Consider the following 12,304-nt stretch of genomic DNA (forward strand, 5'->3'; position numbering starts at 1 on the left):
CATAACTGCCTTTTCACCTTTTTATTTCTCACCATATATACCAGAAAAAAGGTCCTTAGCAAACATCTGCTCATCTAACCAGACACCTGTTTGATCTAACGCTAATCTAATATCTAATGTTGTTTGATGTATTTAAATGTCTTGTTTTCAAGCAACCTCCTAACTTAACTCTTAGAGCAGTATCAAATATTTTACTGTCAGATTTTATTCAGCAGGATATCCTCATGCCTCAGATGAAGACTGTTTTTAGAAGAGCACCACACACAACCATGTCTCTGGCTTGGTGTGAGCCAAGAAGCCAACAGAGTTGGAGACAAGAGAAAGAGCTTTCTGGGGAAGACTATGGTGTAATTTGGGGTTTGAGTTCTGTGAGGTTTTTTTAGGCCATGGTTATACCTGTTTCAGGCTGCTAGCAGGCCAGAGAAGGGGCAGCTCTGTGGTTTCATCTGTGAACATTGGCAGCTGCATTTCAGGGCCTGCACTTCAGAAGAGGCCATCAAGCTTTGGTCAGAAGCAGGCTATATGGGCAGACTTGCCACCAAGTCTTTGAGACACAGCTGTTTACCCAGGAGGGCATACATTTTCAGACACCCTAAGGAGCAGCATTTCTGAATGGAGTAGAGCACTTCTTTTTGTTGTTGCTTGCTTCAGGGCTGGAATGAGGCTTCCAAACCTATCATTTCTTTTATAGGTAACAAAACACAGTGTTTAGGACAAGATGTTTTTAAATACCTATACTGACAAGATGAAGGCTATTAGTTTGATGAGACTCAAACTTCCATAAATCCTATAAGGACAAGCATAATGGAAATGAACCTCTTCCAAGTGACCAGGCATCTCAGTAACATGCCACTACCAGAACGAGCTGGAAAGAAATCAGTAGCCAATTATGAAGTGTGGGAATTTCATTTCACCAAACTGAGGATTAAATAGGGACTGAGGCCTTGAGGCAGAGCTGGCCCCACACGTGGGGAGGTGCAGCAGGAGATCCGGTGCTGCTTGGTAGTCTGTGCCTCACAGCAGGGCAGCCCAGCGCAGAGCAGGCCTTTCCCTTCCCTCAGGAAAGATTTCTACCCTAGTCCTGAGGAAACTTTGTCACAACAACTCCCTTACTGTAAAACCATTCAGGATTCACCCAAATCCTAGAAGTTTCCTGTCAGAAGGAGGGGCTGATCTGGGTGAGAGCAGTTAGAAGGAAGCTGCTGCTCTTCTGGGCCTACACCGTAGCAGCACCCTGGGCTGTCCCCTCACCACCAGGCCCTGTCCTATGGGCACCATCCCAGCCCCCACCTTCCTCGGTGTTGTCACAAAACTAGATTTAGTTTTACTGTTTAAGCAAGAAATCTTATGAAGAGGGGCTCTCATTCAGTCATTTCCTCAGAGCAATGATTCCCCCATTCCAAGCCTTGATTGACATTGGATACGTTTCAGACCAAAAATGAGTGAAACGTATGAGCCTCAAGCCTCAGGGCTAGATTTATAGGCAGAAAGAGAATTCTGTGATCTTTTCCCATGTATTTGTTGTTACGGGAGAAGTAGGCCTCTTATTCTCAATCTAGAGACACTTTTACTGTTAACCTTTTCTCGTATGTCCTTAGGCACATAGAGCCATGGCAGAAGTAAGCCAGACTCAGGACTTGGTGCCAAGCATGGAACATTCTGAGAGCTGTGTGCTCCTTGACTTCCTCCAGTAAGGACAGAGACACATTGCTGCTCACATGAAGCAATCTGGCACGAGCACCCAAAGAGTCAGGTCACTTTTTTTTAGCTCTGCAACCCACAGTTAAGTTTCAGGGAAAAAAATAAACATCCCTAAAACAGGAGATATTAAAACAGGCAGATAATAGATGCAAGAAAACAACTCAAAACAAGCAATTCCAATGTTCTTATGAACTAGATCATGGCAGAGGGTGGATGTTAAGAGAGAAAGTAAAATAATTTTCTAAACAAGCAAGTGGTTTTATGTCATTGGATTAATTTGCTACTGTAAGGCAAACTTGTGATGTAGCTGTTGATATGTTTTCCATAAGTAGATTTCATTGAAAGAATGGCAACTGTAAATAAAAGTAATTTAGAATGTTTTTCAATGTTATGTCTGCTGTCCACTCATTCTTGATCCAGAAAAACACCTGCTTCAGGTTATGTTCCCTATACTCCCCAAAAATGCAGAGTTTAGGCTTTCAAGCAGTAGTCCCTGGATTATTGGGTTGAACAGAAATAAAACTTCTAGAAAAACTCAAATTCAACAGCTCCTACCCGAAGTGTTTTTCTTTATTTTAAAAGCATTTTGAATTGGACAAGATATGGAGTAAAACTGTCATGGCTACTTGGTAAGCTCTTCCCATTGGTTAATTAAATTTACTGCTCCTCAATTTGGGGAGATTTTGTAGTTTTCTGACTACTGCCTCCATAACCTAGATCTCACTCTGGCTGTCTACTGAGCAAGACACTTTTTCATATATAATACATAGATTCATACTCACTACTCAAACAGCTATCCCACTCACAATTTACTAACACTGAACAGCTGAAAAACAATAGCAAGCCCTTTTTACTTTGTTCTGGAAAGGATTAAGAGTGCTCAAATGCACAACTCAGGGGTACTAACTTAAAGTGCTATGGCAGGTGGCTGTTTTACAGCTGAAGATTTACTATGTACAAATTCTCCCTTTGAAGGTACTTGGGTGATTAATTTTCTTTTTATCCAATTGCTAAACAAATTAAAGTTATTATGAGGTATGGAAGAACATTCTATTCAAAGCCTTCTTAAAATAAATAGCATAAGGGCAAAGATGTGGGAGTGAATTTCCTTGACTACTAAGTGATCTTTTAACCTTAGCTTGATCATGTCAGCTCAAAAAATAATAATTACTTTCACAACAAAAATGTTTATTTTTTGCAAGACAGACACAAACTTCTGCTTAGAACTGTGGGAAATTTTGAAACTGGAGTTCTATTGAAGGAAAACAAAACAGAAGTCATCTTTAGAAAGGGGGGTGGGACAGAGAAAATTAAGAAAGTTTCATGAAAAAGAAAACAGGCAGACAACTAACCTCTCTTTGGATCTTCCCCACCCTCAGAATCTGGTTCTATTCTGAGTGAAACCTCCATAGGTGACAATATTGTCTCCATTGAAATGGATGCCAAAATTGCAGTTGCCAGCCGCTGGGGTGGGACTTGATCCTAAGAATTTATTTTTATTTTATTTTAAGTTTCAGGTGCTTGAGAAGCAACATCTAAATTCTGCTTAGCAAACAACACTTCTGTCTTCAGCTCCTTCACATCTCAGAACAGACTCCCCCCTTCAAACTCTTTCACTGCTGTTTTCTCTGCTGTGGTCTTAGGAGAATTTTTCTTTTTGAGACCATGAATAAATAGAAACACTTCTACAAGGTGCAAAATAGTTTATTTTGTTTTGTTTTTAATAAAAATAAATTAAAAAAATCCTTCTTCTTGCTGAAGAGCATAACCCTGCTCTACCTGGCAATAGAGAAAGCTGAGCTGCCTTTACATATTTGTCCAAAACACTTGGAGATCCTCCAGTAGCTTTTTACAAGATACTAAGTGTTATTATTGCATTATTTTGCTCCGCTCCACTAAGCAGACTTTATGACAAAATTCTCAAGGAGCTCCTGCAGAGTGCAAAAAGGTAACTTTAACTGAGCTGTCTGAGAGCCTGACATTAACCTTTCCAAACAGGCTTTGCTTTATGCTCAGGGCAGGGGTTTATTAATTGGTTGAATGAATCAGCCAGCACACTGAGGTATTACAAATACAATCACTTATCTCCTTACATTCAGTCTGGACATCTAAGTGCCTGAACTTCTATGCTTTTACCTCCAGCAGCTTAAAAGGGGACTAGTGCCTGCATTGCTGGGCTTGTTTTTCCTCCCTGAAGCCTGCAAGCTGCATCTTGCCAGAACATGGAGCTCCTCTTAGATATTAAAGCTTTCAGACAGCTAAGTTCCTAAAGCAAACACCACTAAAGAATATGACGGCCCACACACCTTTAGGGCACTTACATTACAGACATCAGTACATGTCAGGAAGGTTTAAGACAGGATAAAATAAACAGGCATAGAGTTATTGTCCTTAATTATCCTGTGGATTTCCCCCCCTTTTCCATCTCCCTGCATTTTTTTTTTTTTCCCTCCCCCTTCTTTAACAGAGAACTAGAAAAACACGAACTATCAGTAAGTCTAGAATTGTGGGGAGACTCAGCACAGTTGGACAAAACTATCACAGTAAACTTCATATCAGAGCCAATTGGAACTTGCATAGAGACCACCCACCACAAATACCTGTAGACCTCACCAGTGCAAGGTAGACTGATCCCTGGTGCATCTATGAAAAGAAGTAGTTTCAGAGCCCAACTTAGGTAAACAACCTTTTATAATTACTAGCATCTCCCCGCATTAGTCATTTAGGGAGCCATGGTCCAGCCATCTCTGAATGACACAGATCACACCACCAGCAAGAGGCAGGTCAGGTCCCTGCAGCAGGCAACCTGAATACTGTCTGTCATGGTTCTGAGACTAATCAGCCAGGTCTCCCAACACAGAGACAAAGGTGATCAAGGGCATCGCTGCTCCTAGACAACAGGAAGATTTGATTTCATCAAATTTCACCAGTCTATGCAGCAAGTACCAGAACTCTCTTCTTTCTGGAAGTCTCAAGAAGACACCCCTGGCTGTTGTACATAAATACTATCTTGTCATTTCCCCATTTCTTTTTCTCCTTAATCCCATTCTATTATTTCATTTCAAGGCCTACTACGGTATATGGAACAAGTAAAATGTAATGACAGTTAAAAATACCACATATAGTCATCGCTGAATAAACCTCAGAAAGCTATCATCTCCTATCAGCACCATTGCAAATGCTGGTTGCAGGGTAAGTTGAACAGCTACACTTGAAACCTTAATAAAAACCATTCAAAACAATTGAAAGTAATGTTTGGATCATTCATTTTGAGCAGAGCATTTAATCAGTGTACAGCTCTTTCTCTCATTGATTAATGTGTCAGGTATGTGCAAAATAAATATCCTGCAGGACTCAGATTTTTGTGTTGGATACAATAAAAAAGGACAAATGTGAATTGTTCAACTGTTCAATTCAAATTCATGGAGATGTTAATGGCTGAGAATTATTTCACAATGTGAGATTACTTTCTGATGAGTCTCACAGTGGCTTTGCCTGATTGCAGCACACTCAGAGAATCAATGCACATAGAAAAGAGTATTGGAAAAATTTATATTATAACATTTTTATTATGAAATAGAACCCTGGTGAATTTCATGTCTATATTGTTCTTGTACATGCTTCAATTTATCCATCACACGCAGCATATGTGGATGCACTGTTATTTTTTTCTTAGTCAAAGATATTGAATGCAGCAAAGGGAAGGAGCAAAGAAACAATTGACCAAGGATTTGTCCTGATACACAAATTCTTTAATTTTGTCTATCAGATATTTTTCCTTCCAACAAAACAGCATGTCATTTAGGTACGTGATAAATTAGACAAAACAGTTAAAAAGTTCTCCAGGTTGCTGGCTGGATTTTCCTTATCAAGCTGGCCTTAAGTACACTCTGAAACAATCATAACCTTTTTCAATTTGAAAATATGAAATATGAAATTCAATATGAAAAGTTGTTTGAACCTGGGAGTAGCTTTCTCTCAAGTTAATTGATAATAATACGTGGCCAGTTTGTTTCAAGGAACTGAGTTGTTTGGCTGTAAATGGATTTCTCTCCAAGAAAAAGTTGTCAAGAATTATTAATGGAAAGATTTATTCAATAATGGTCTAGTACCTATTGAAAATTAAATAGGAAGCTTCTACATTTAAGAATTTGTGTTAAACTTTCGCTGTGAGATTACATCCATGATACCAACCACTCATGGTACAGACTCTGCAGTTTCTCTGGCCATACTCCCTTTATCATGCAACTATATCAGACCATAAAACCCAGAAGAGTCCTGCCACTGTACTTCAACATTGTTAAGGTTTCATCCCAGACACTCCTAAGGTCTTATTAGTATAACTGAAATACTCGAGGTATATTGCTTTTATCTTTTTTGCTGCATCACAACATCTGATGAGAAGAGTTCTCCTCAGAAGAAGAGATTCTAACTTGTTAAACAGATACAGCTTTCAATCTTCAGCTGTTGTCCAGAGAAAATATCATAAGTGTTAATGGCCTAAAATCTGAAATTTGTGAGAGCGTGTGTAAAGTTTGTTTTGGTGATTTGGTAATTCCACTAAAATCAGGCAAGAGAACACCAAGTTCAAGAACATAAAAAAAATACTGCCCAACCTAGAAAGCTCTTCTCCCTGATTTCATCACTGCTGGTCAATTTTCTACATTTAAAACCAAAACATTTTAAGAAATATTGTCATCTGGTTCTGGAATTATTCACACAGATTTGTTTAAAATTTAGGTGGAGTTTCCAAAAACATATACAGGTGTGAGGAAGCCAATCACTTCAGGATTAGCTGTTCCTCAGAAACCTTAGCAATGATATGAAATTTGAAGCTCTTCTTGAACTTTTCTACTAATTCAGTAATTACTGCTGTGCCTGAAGCTGGCCTCTTTCCTGCAATTACTCAGCACGTACTTTCAGTCAGAGGTTAACACCTGAATTTAGATTCCAATTAAAAGCCAAGGTGGACTTTTTGTTTAACGCTTAATAAATCAGGGATTTTCCCAACCTACTATTTCACTAGCCCACGTAGGCAAACACACAGTACATGCTCTGGATGTCTGAAGATCTGCAGCAGAGTGTGGTCAAGCTGTGAGCAACTCATCAGGTTTATGGGATATTAGGACTACGCTCGTCAGCTGGGATCAAGCAGCTTGCATGTGAGCACATGGGCGCACCTCTTGCCTTCTCCCTAAGAAGGGAGGCTTTTCACTGACGCAATTTAGCATGCAAGGGGAACACTCCCTTAAGTTTCAGCACTGACAGTGTGCTGAAATTTCAGTACTCACTTCTATATGCATAGAAAAAAATTTGCACACTTTCACAACTGGCAACCACTTTTCTTTGAAGCCTGGCTTCAATATGAATGAAGGCGTGCAATCCCCCTTAAAAAAGGACAAGAAGCACACTGACGCAGTGTCCTGATAGAGATGGACAGGGGCAGGGACAAAGGGCAGGTGAAGTGAATAAGGTTATGTTAGATATGTGATATTAAAAAAAATTGAACAAATGATTACCTCTTAGGATAAAAGAGTGTAATAATATACAGAGGATTGCTCTCTTCCAACTGTCATTCTAAATGAAGCCCTGTGACCCCAGTTCTTCCCCTAAAGCACCTCTGTGATCAATTCTAGACAGTTAATCTTGAAACCTTTAAGGAAGCTAAGCTAGCAGGCATTTTCCTTGAGGAAGGACGAATTAACAGCTAGAAACAGTAAAATTGCCCCTACATTCACTCTGCAGAATTACATTGTTGCTAGAGCCTGATTATGAAGGCATGTCATTGTGCTGTACAAGGCTTTCCAGGTAGCAATAAAATTTTCATTTTGCTCATGAGGCTGCCACCTTGGGCTCAGGAAATCCTGGAATCCAGAACTGCTAAAGCTGAAAGCATTTCTGGAATAGTTTCATTATCCACTTGCATTTTCCTAATGTACCTCTCCCGGGGACCTTCTGTTGGCCACTGTAGAATACATGGCACACATCTTGATAGACCTGTGCTCTAACCTGCTATGGGCTTTTATTTATTATTTTTTTTAATGTTCCCATATGTCCTTTTTATTATTGTTTTCCTTTAAAATTATGTTAGTTTCCATGGAAACAAATTATGCCACTAATATGTAGAAGTCCTCAGGAAACATCAGTTCACAAAGGGCAAGAGGACTTTATGAACATAGGTGTTTAAACAAATATGCTGTTAAGGCAACTAAAATAAGTTAGCAGGATTTCCAAAATGCAATATGATAGGTAATAACCACATTTCTACAGCTACCCAATACATCAGACTTTACCAGCAGAATGTTTAAAAATTTGCCCCAGCTGTGAACTAGATGAGCTTTAAGGTCCTTCCCAACCCAAACTATTCTGTGATTCTGTATGAGGGCTGAGTTCTTGAAAATAGGATGCATAATGAATGCTCTGACATGTATAACCTGCGACTAGAAATGTTGATGTACATCATAAGCTCTTGGTCATGACTCTGTGAGTCTCTGTACACAAACTATTTCAGAGACCTTGGTGTTAGTACAACCCTCTAACAATTCAATGCAAGGAGAATTACTATACAACATGGGCCTAAAGGAGAAAAAAATAAGACATTAGTATAATTATTCTTTTGACCACAGAACAAACCACAAGACAATGTAACATACTCTGTTTACCAGCCCACATTTAGAGAAAAAATAGAAATAGTATAAAAATATTTCCACTTTTAACCCAGTAATTAAGGTAGTACTTTTTAGATGAACTGACAGCTTGAGAGCCAGCCTGTGAATGCTCCTTGCTTGCATGAAAAGCAAAGAATGCGAGGAGAGTTCCTCCTTTTATACGCCCAGATTCAAGCTACAAGACCATGTGTGCCTGTTTGAGAATGTCCACAGTCCACAAAACTGCACAGGAGAGGGATGGAAAGATGGGATCGCAGCTCTGCAGAGAGAGCAAGAAGGAGAGCAGGAGAAGGAAGGACAAGGCCACGCCAGGCTTTGTCCAGGGTACGTGTAAGCTGCACTGCCCCTGCTCGGGGCTGTGTCTCAATGCAGCTGAGGCAGAAGATGAAGGGTGGCTCCAAAGGCTTACGGCACTGCTAAGCCAATATCCTGATCCCTGCACACAGGGCCCAGTGCTCTGTCACCCTCTGCAGACCTCTACAGCTCTGCAAAGCAGATGCGTTACCAAATCCACAAGTGAAGGGAAGCTGGTAGACAGCTTGCTGGCTGTCAGAGCCCTAAAGGAGGTCAGGATTTTTAGCAGCAGTTTGAAAAGGTACAGAGAGCATTAGTGTGGGAGACCAAGGTAGGAAACTGTTCCAGACAGCTGATGCGGTGGCAGGAGCAGATCCAATTTAAATTTGCTTTAGTATTAATTGTCAGAAGAGGATGAGATCAGTTTATGAACTAGGAGCACTGTGCAGTCAAAAGTTACAAGCCCGAGTTGTTGCCACAAAGTAGCTGAAAGGCTTTTCTTTTGAAAAGATTAAACTTCAAAGAACTGCAGGATGAGATACACAAGAAGTGGCATGTGCTTCTGCTTGATAATGTTTGATTTTCAGCCACCCCGTCCCTAGCTCTATCACACTGTAAATTCCTAACACCGAAGTTGCAACTAAGTAGCTGTTTTATAAGATAAATGACTTGGCATATGAAAGACTTCAACCAAAAAAGTAGGGCTGCATAAAATGGATTGGAAGAACTGTGAATAGCAGAATACATTTACCAGTGTAGAAGACCAAGGTTTTGCATACTTCTTGACCAAAGGAAGTGAATACAAAGTAAGAGATCAGCACGTGTCCGACAGGTTAACCCAGTGGGATGACATTTGCCTTTCAGAAAATACATAGTGCAACATTTGCGTCGGCCTGTGGTGCTATGTAGGACCATTCCGCTGTGGTAGTAATGGTTTTAATTCTCACTGAAACCCAAAAGAAAGCAGGTCACAAACACATTTTTTATCTGCAGCCTAAGTACTTAGGGATAAGAAAAACCCTGTACATGTTGGTCCCTAATGAAAAAAAGGGAAACTGAGGCTGAGCCATTGGTGACTGAACTGCAAGGAAAGACAGTGGGAATATTACCTCTTGATGCACAAGAGGCCTTGCTAGGACTTGCTTTTGTTTAAACACATTTGTTTGACGGTCATAGCAATTCTCTGCCCAACTCAGCGGGCTGTGGGGCCAAAGAAAACCAAAGGAAAGAAAACTACACAAGGACTTCAGTCTGTTTGGAAACCGGGGCAAGCCTTTCCCAATACACAGCTAGGTGAAAGCATATTTCCCCTTTTGTTGGTCCATATCTAATGAACTAAAGGATTCTGTGACTTAACTCCATAAAAAAGGAGAGTGCACTTCAGGGGAGGTAAGAAGAGGACAACAAACTAGAAAAATAATTCTCTCCTTTTAAGACAACAGCTGCTAAAATTTCACCATGATCAAGCCCTACATTTAAGTAACAGAAGCTAGAGCATATGTACTATACTAGGGAGCCTTGAAAGTTTGTTCGCTTTTTCCATTACTTCTGAATGCTCCTAGGTTTTCTGTTTGGGGAGGATTCCCCACCCTCACACCCCATGATGAAGGAGCAGTAGTATTTCCAAATAGGGCAAATAAGCCCTAAATATTTCACTCTTGCAGAGCAAAACAACACCGATTGGGGTTGGGGGTAGGGATTAAAAAGCAACAACCTTGTACTCATCACTGAGATCAGCTACAGCATCCATATGGGAGTCAGTGCCATAAGTTTAAAAATCCTTTATGGACTAAGAATGAGATAGCTGAGCAACCCTTTCTCCCTTTGCAACTAAGTTCCTTGGGAACAATGAAATCCCCACAAAAGACTAGGAGTAACCACATACCAAGTATTTAGGCAACCAGCTCATAGCAAGGAACATCTCTCCTGAAGAGGCAAAGTCAGTCTTGAATCTATTGCAAAATTCTTCTGAACACTTGACTTTTCCCTAAGCAACAAGTAATTTTAAAATTAATAGCAACAATTTGCTCAATACTTTGGGATGGGGAGAGAGGGAGCTACCTATACAGCAAGAATGAGCTTCTCATTTTATTTTTTTTGCAAAGGATTCATCTGCTACAATCCATGAGTGTATGGCATAAAACCCTGAGTAAGCATATGACTTCAAATTATCCAGTGGCAATTATGAACTAGAGAATGCACACTGGAGGTAGGATGAAAGAAAATTAAGAGAGATTAATGTGAAATACCTATGTCTAATTATAACCTTGTATCTACCTTCTACCTGCTTTTGCCCATGGGGAATTTGGAAAAATAAATACTTGTTTAATAAAATTCTCAATGGCAACAGAAAAGGAGGACAACTTTTTAAAAGCTATGACAGTATTTGCCAGATGGGCTGCGTTGCAATGCGTTTACATTTCAACATGGACCAGGTTGTAAGAGAGCATAACCTGCTATAGCAGATTTTGGCAATATCAAAAAAAAAGAAATCTAAAAAATGCAAACCAACAGGAAACAAAAACAATGCAATGCTTCTCTACTAGAACAGTCTGCAGAAGCTCCCATGCATGGAATAACAGAAGTTCCTAAGAGATAATCCAAATATTTTCACATCAGGAAAAGAGTAACAAAGCCAAACAGATTCTTCCTCTAAAGAAGTTCCAGACTAAACACTCACCTATAGGTATTTCACAGCAGCTAATTCAACAGCTACTCGAACTTGTTCATCAGATGGATGAACCGATTAACAGTTATACTTACTACATATATATATTATATATGTAACTGCTTAACAGAAATACTTATTCAGGTAGTTAAGATTTGATATTGATTTTTCAAGTGGTCCTATTGTCCTCTCACTGGTTTGTGGTACCACCAAATACATCAACTAAGGCAACCTCTAGGCATCCACTGACAAATGCAGTACAATTCAAATCCCTATTCTCCACAACAGATTTTTCTACTTTTAAATGTACCTTTTATGCAACTCTGAAGAAGTTGGTGGAATTTCTTCACAAGAACTGAGCTTTTAATATTCAGATACAGGTATAAGTTTCTCCCCTCAAACACGATTCCCAACAGCATCACCCAACTCTGAGTTTTGTTGTCATGTTCAATAGATTTTAAAAGACCCTGTAGCAAATTCTCTTTGTTATTCTTCTAGAAATCTAGTGCTCCACTGATCAAACTCTCCATGAGTAAAACACCAATTCATGTAAGCCAAACCAACATTTGGTACTGCACCACCAATTGCAGCAGGGATTTTAGTATTCATGTCTAATTGTAATTGCAGTATAAGATTAATTTCTTCATCCTAGCCAGGATTACACAACCCTGCTAGAACTAAGTGGGCATTCACTGGGTTTTGTATTTCAATCCCATTACATCTAGACCTCTGCACTTTAAGTTTCCTTTTCTTTCAGGAGGTTGTGGCACTCACTGTTCCTGGAAAGATACTGTGGGCACAGATTGCCTGCTGCCTCTTGGAGGGAAGAGAAGTTTATTGCCTCAATGCAGAAGGCTTCTCTTTCTACTCGTAAACATCACCACTGCGATGGAAGGCTCAGGCATCCATTCTTTCTCCTAAAGGCATGAAAATTCTTCATTCATCTTGTTAATAATACAACAGTGTAGTCACA

The 12,304-nt window shown here is 39.8% G+C and overlaps 1 long non-coding RNA gene across 6 annotated transcripts in view; it reads right to left on the minus strand.

Moving 5' to 3' along the window:
• The window catches only part of LOC125182285 (uncharacterized), a 371,668-nt gene that overhangs the window by 321,397 nt on the left and 37,967 nt on the right, over positions 1 to 12,304 (minus strand). The window contains exon 1 of one of the 6 annotated variants that reach the window (XR_007161739.2): positions 397 to 2,638. The exons of the other annotated variants lie outside the window; for them this stretch is intronic. This is a non-coding gene — a long non-coding RNA (uncharacterized lncRNA). Of the gene's footprint in view, positions 1 to 396; positions 2,639 to 12,304 lie in introns of those variants that run through there. 6 annotated transcript variants of the gene reach the window in all.

Source organism: Anser cygnoides, chromosome 9 (genome assembly GCF_040182565.1).
Source record: "Anser cygnoides isolate HZ-2024a breed goose chromosome 9, Taihu_goose_T2T_genome, whole genome shotgun sequence".
Lineage (NCBI taxonomy): Eukaryota > Metazoa > Chordata > Aves > Anseriformes > Anatidae > Anser > Anser cygnoides.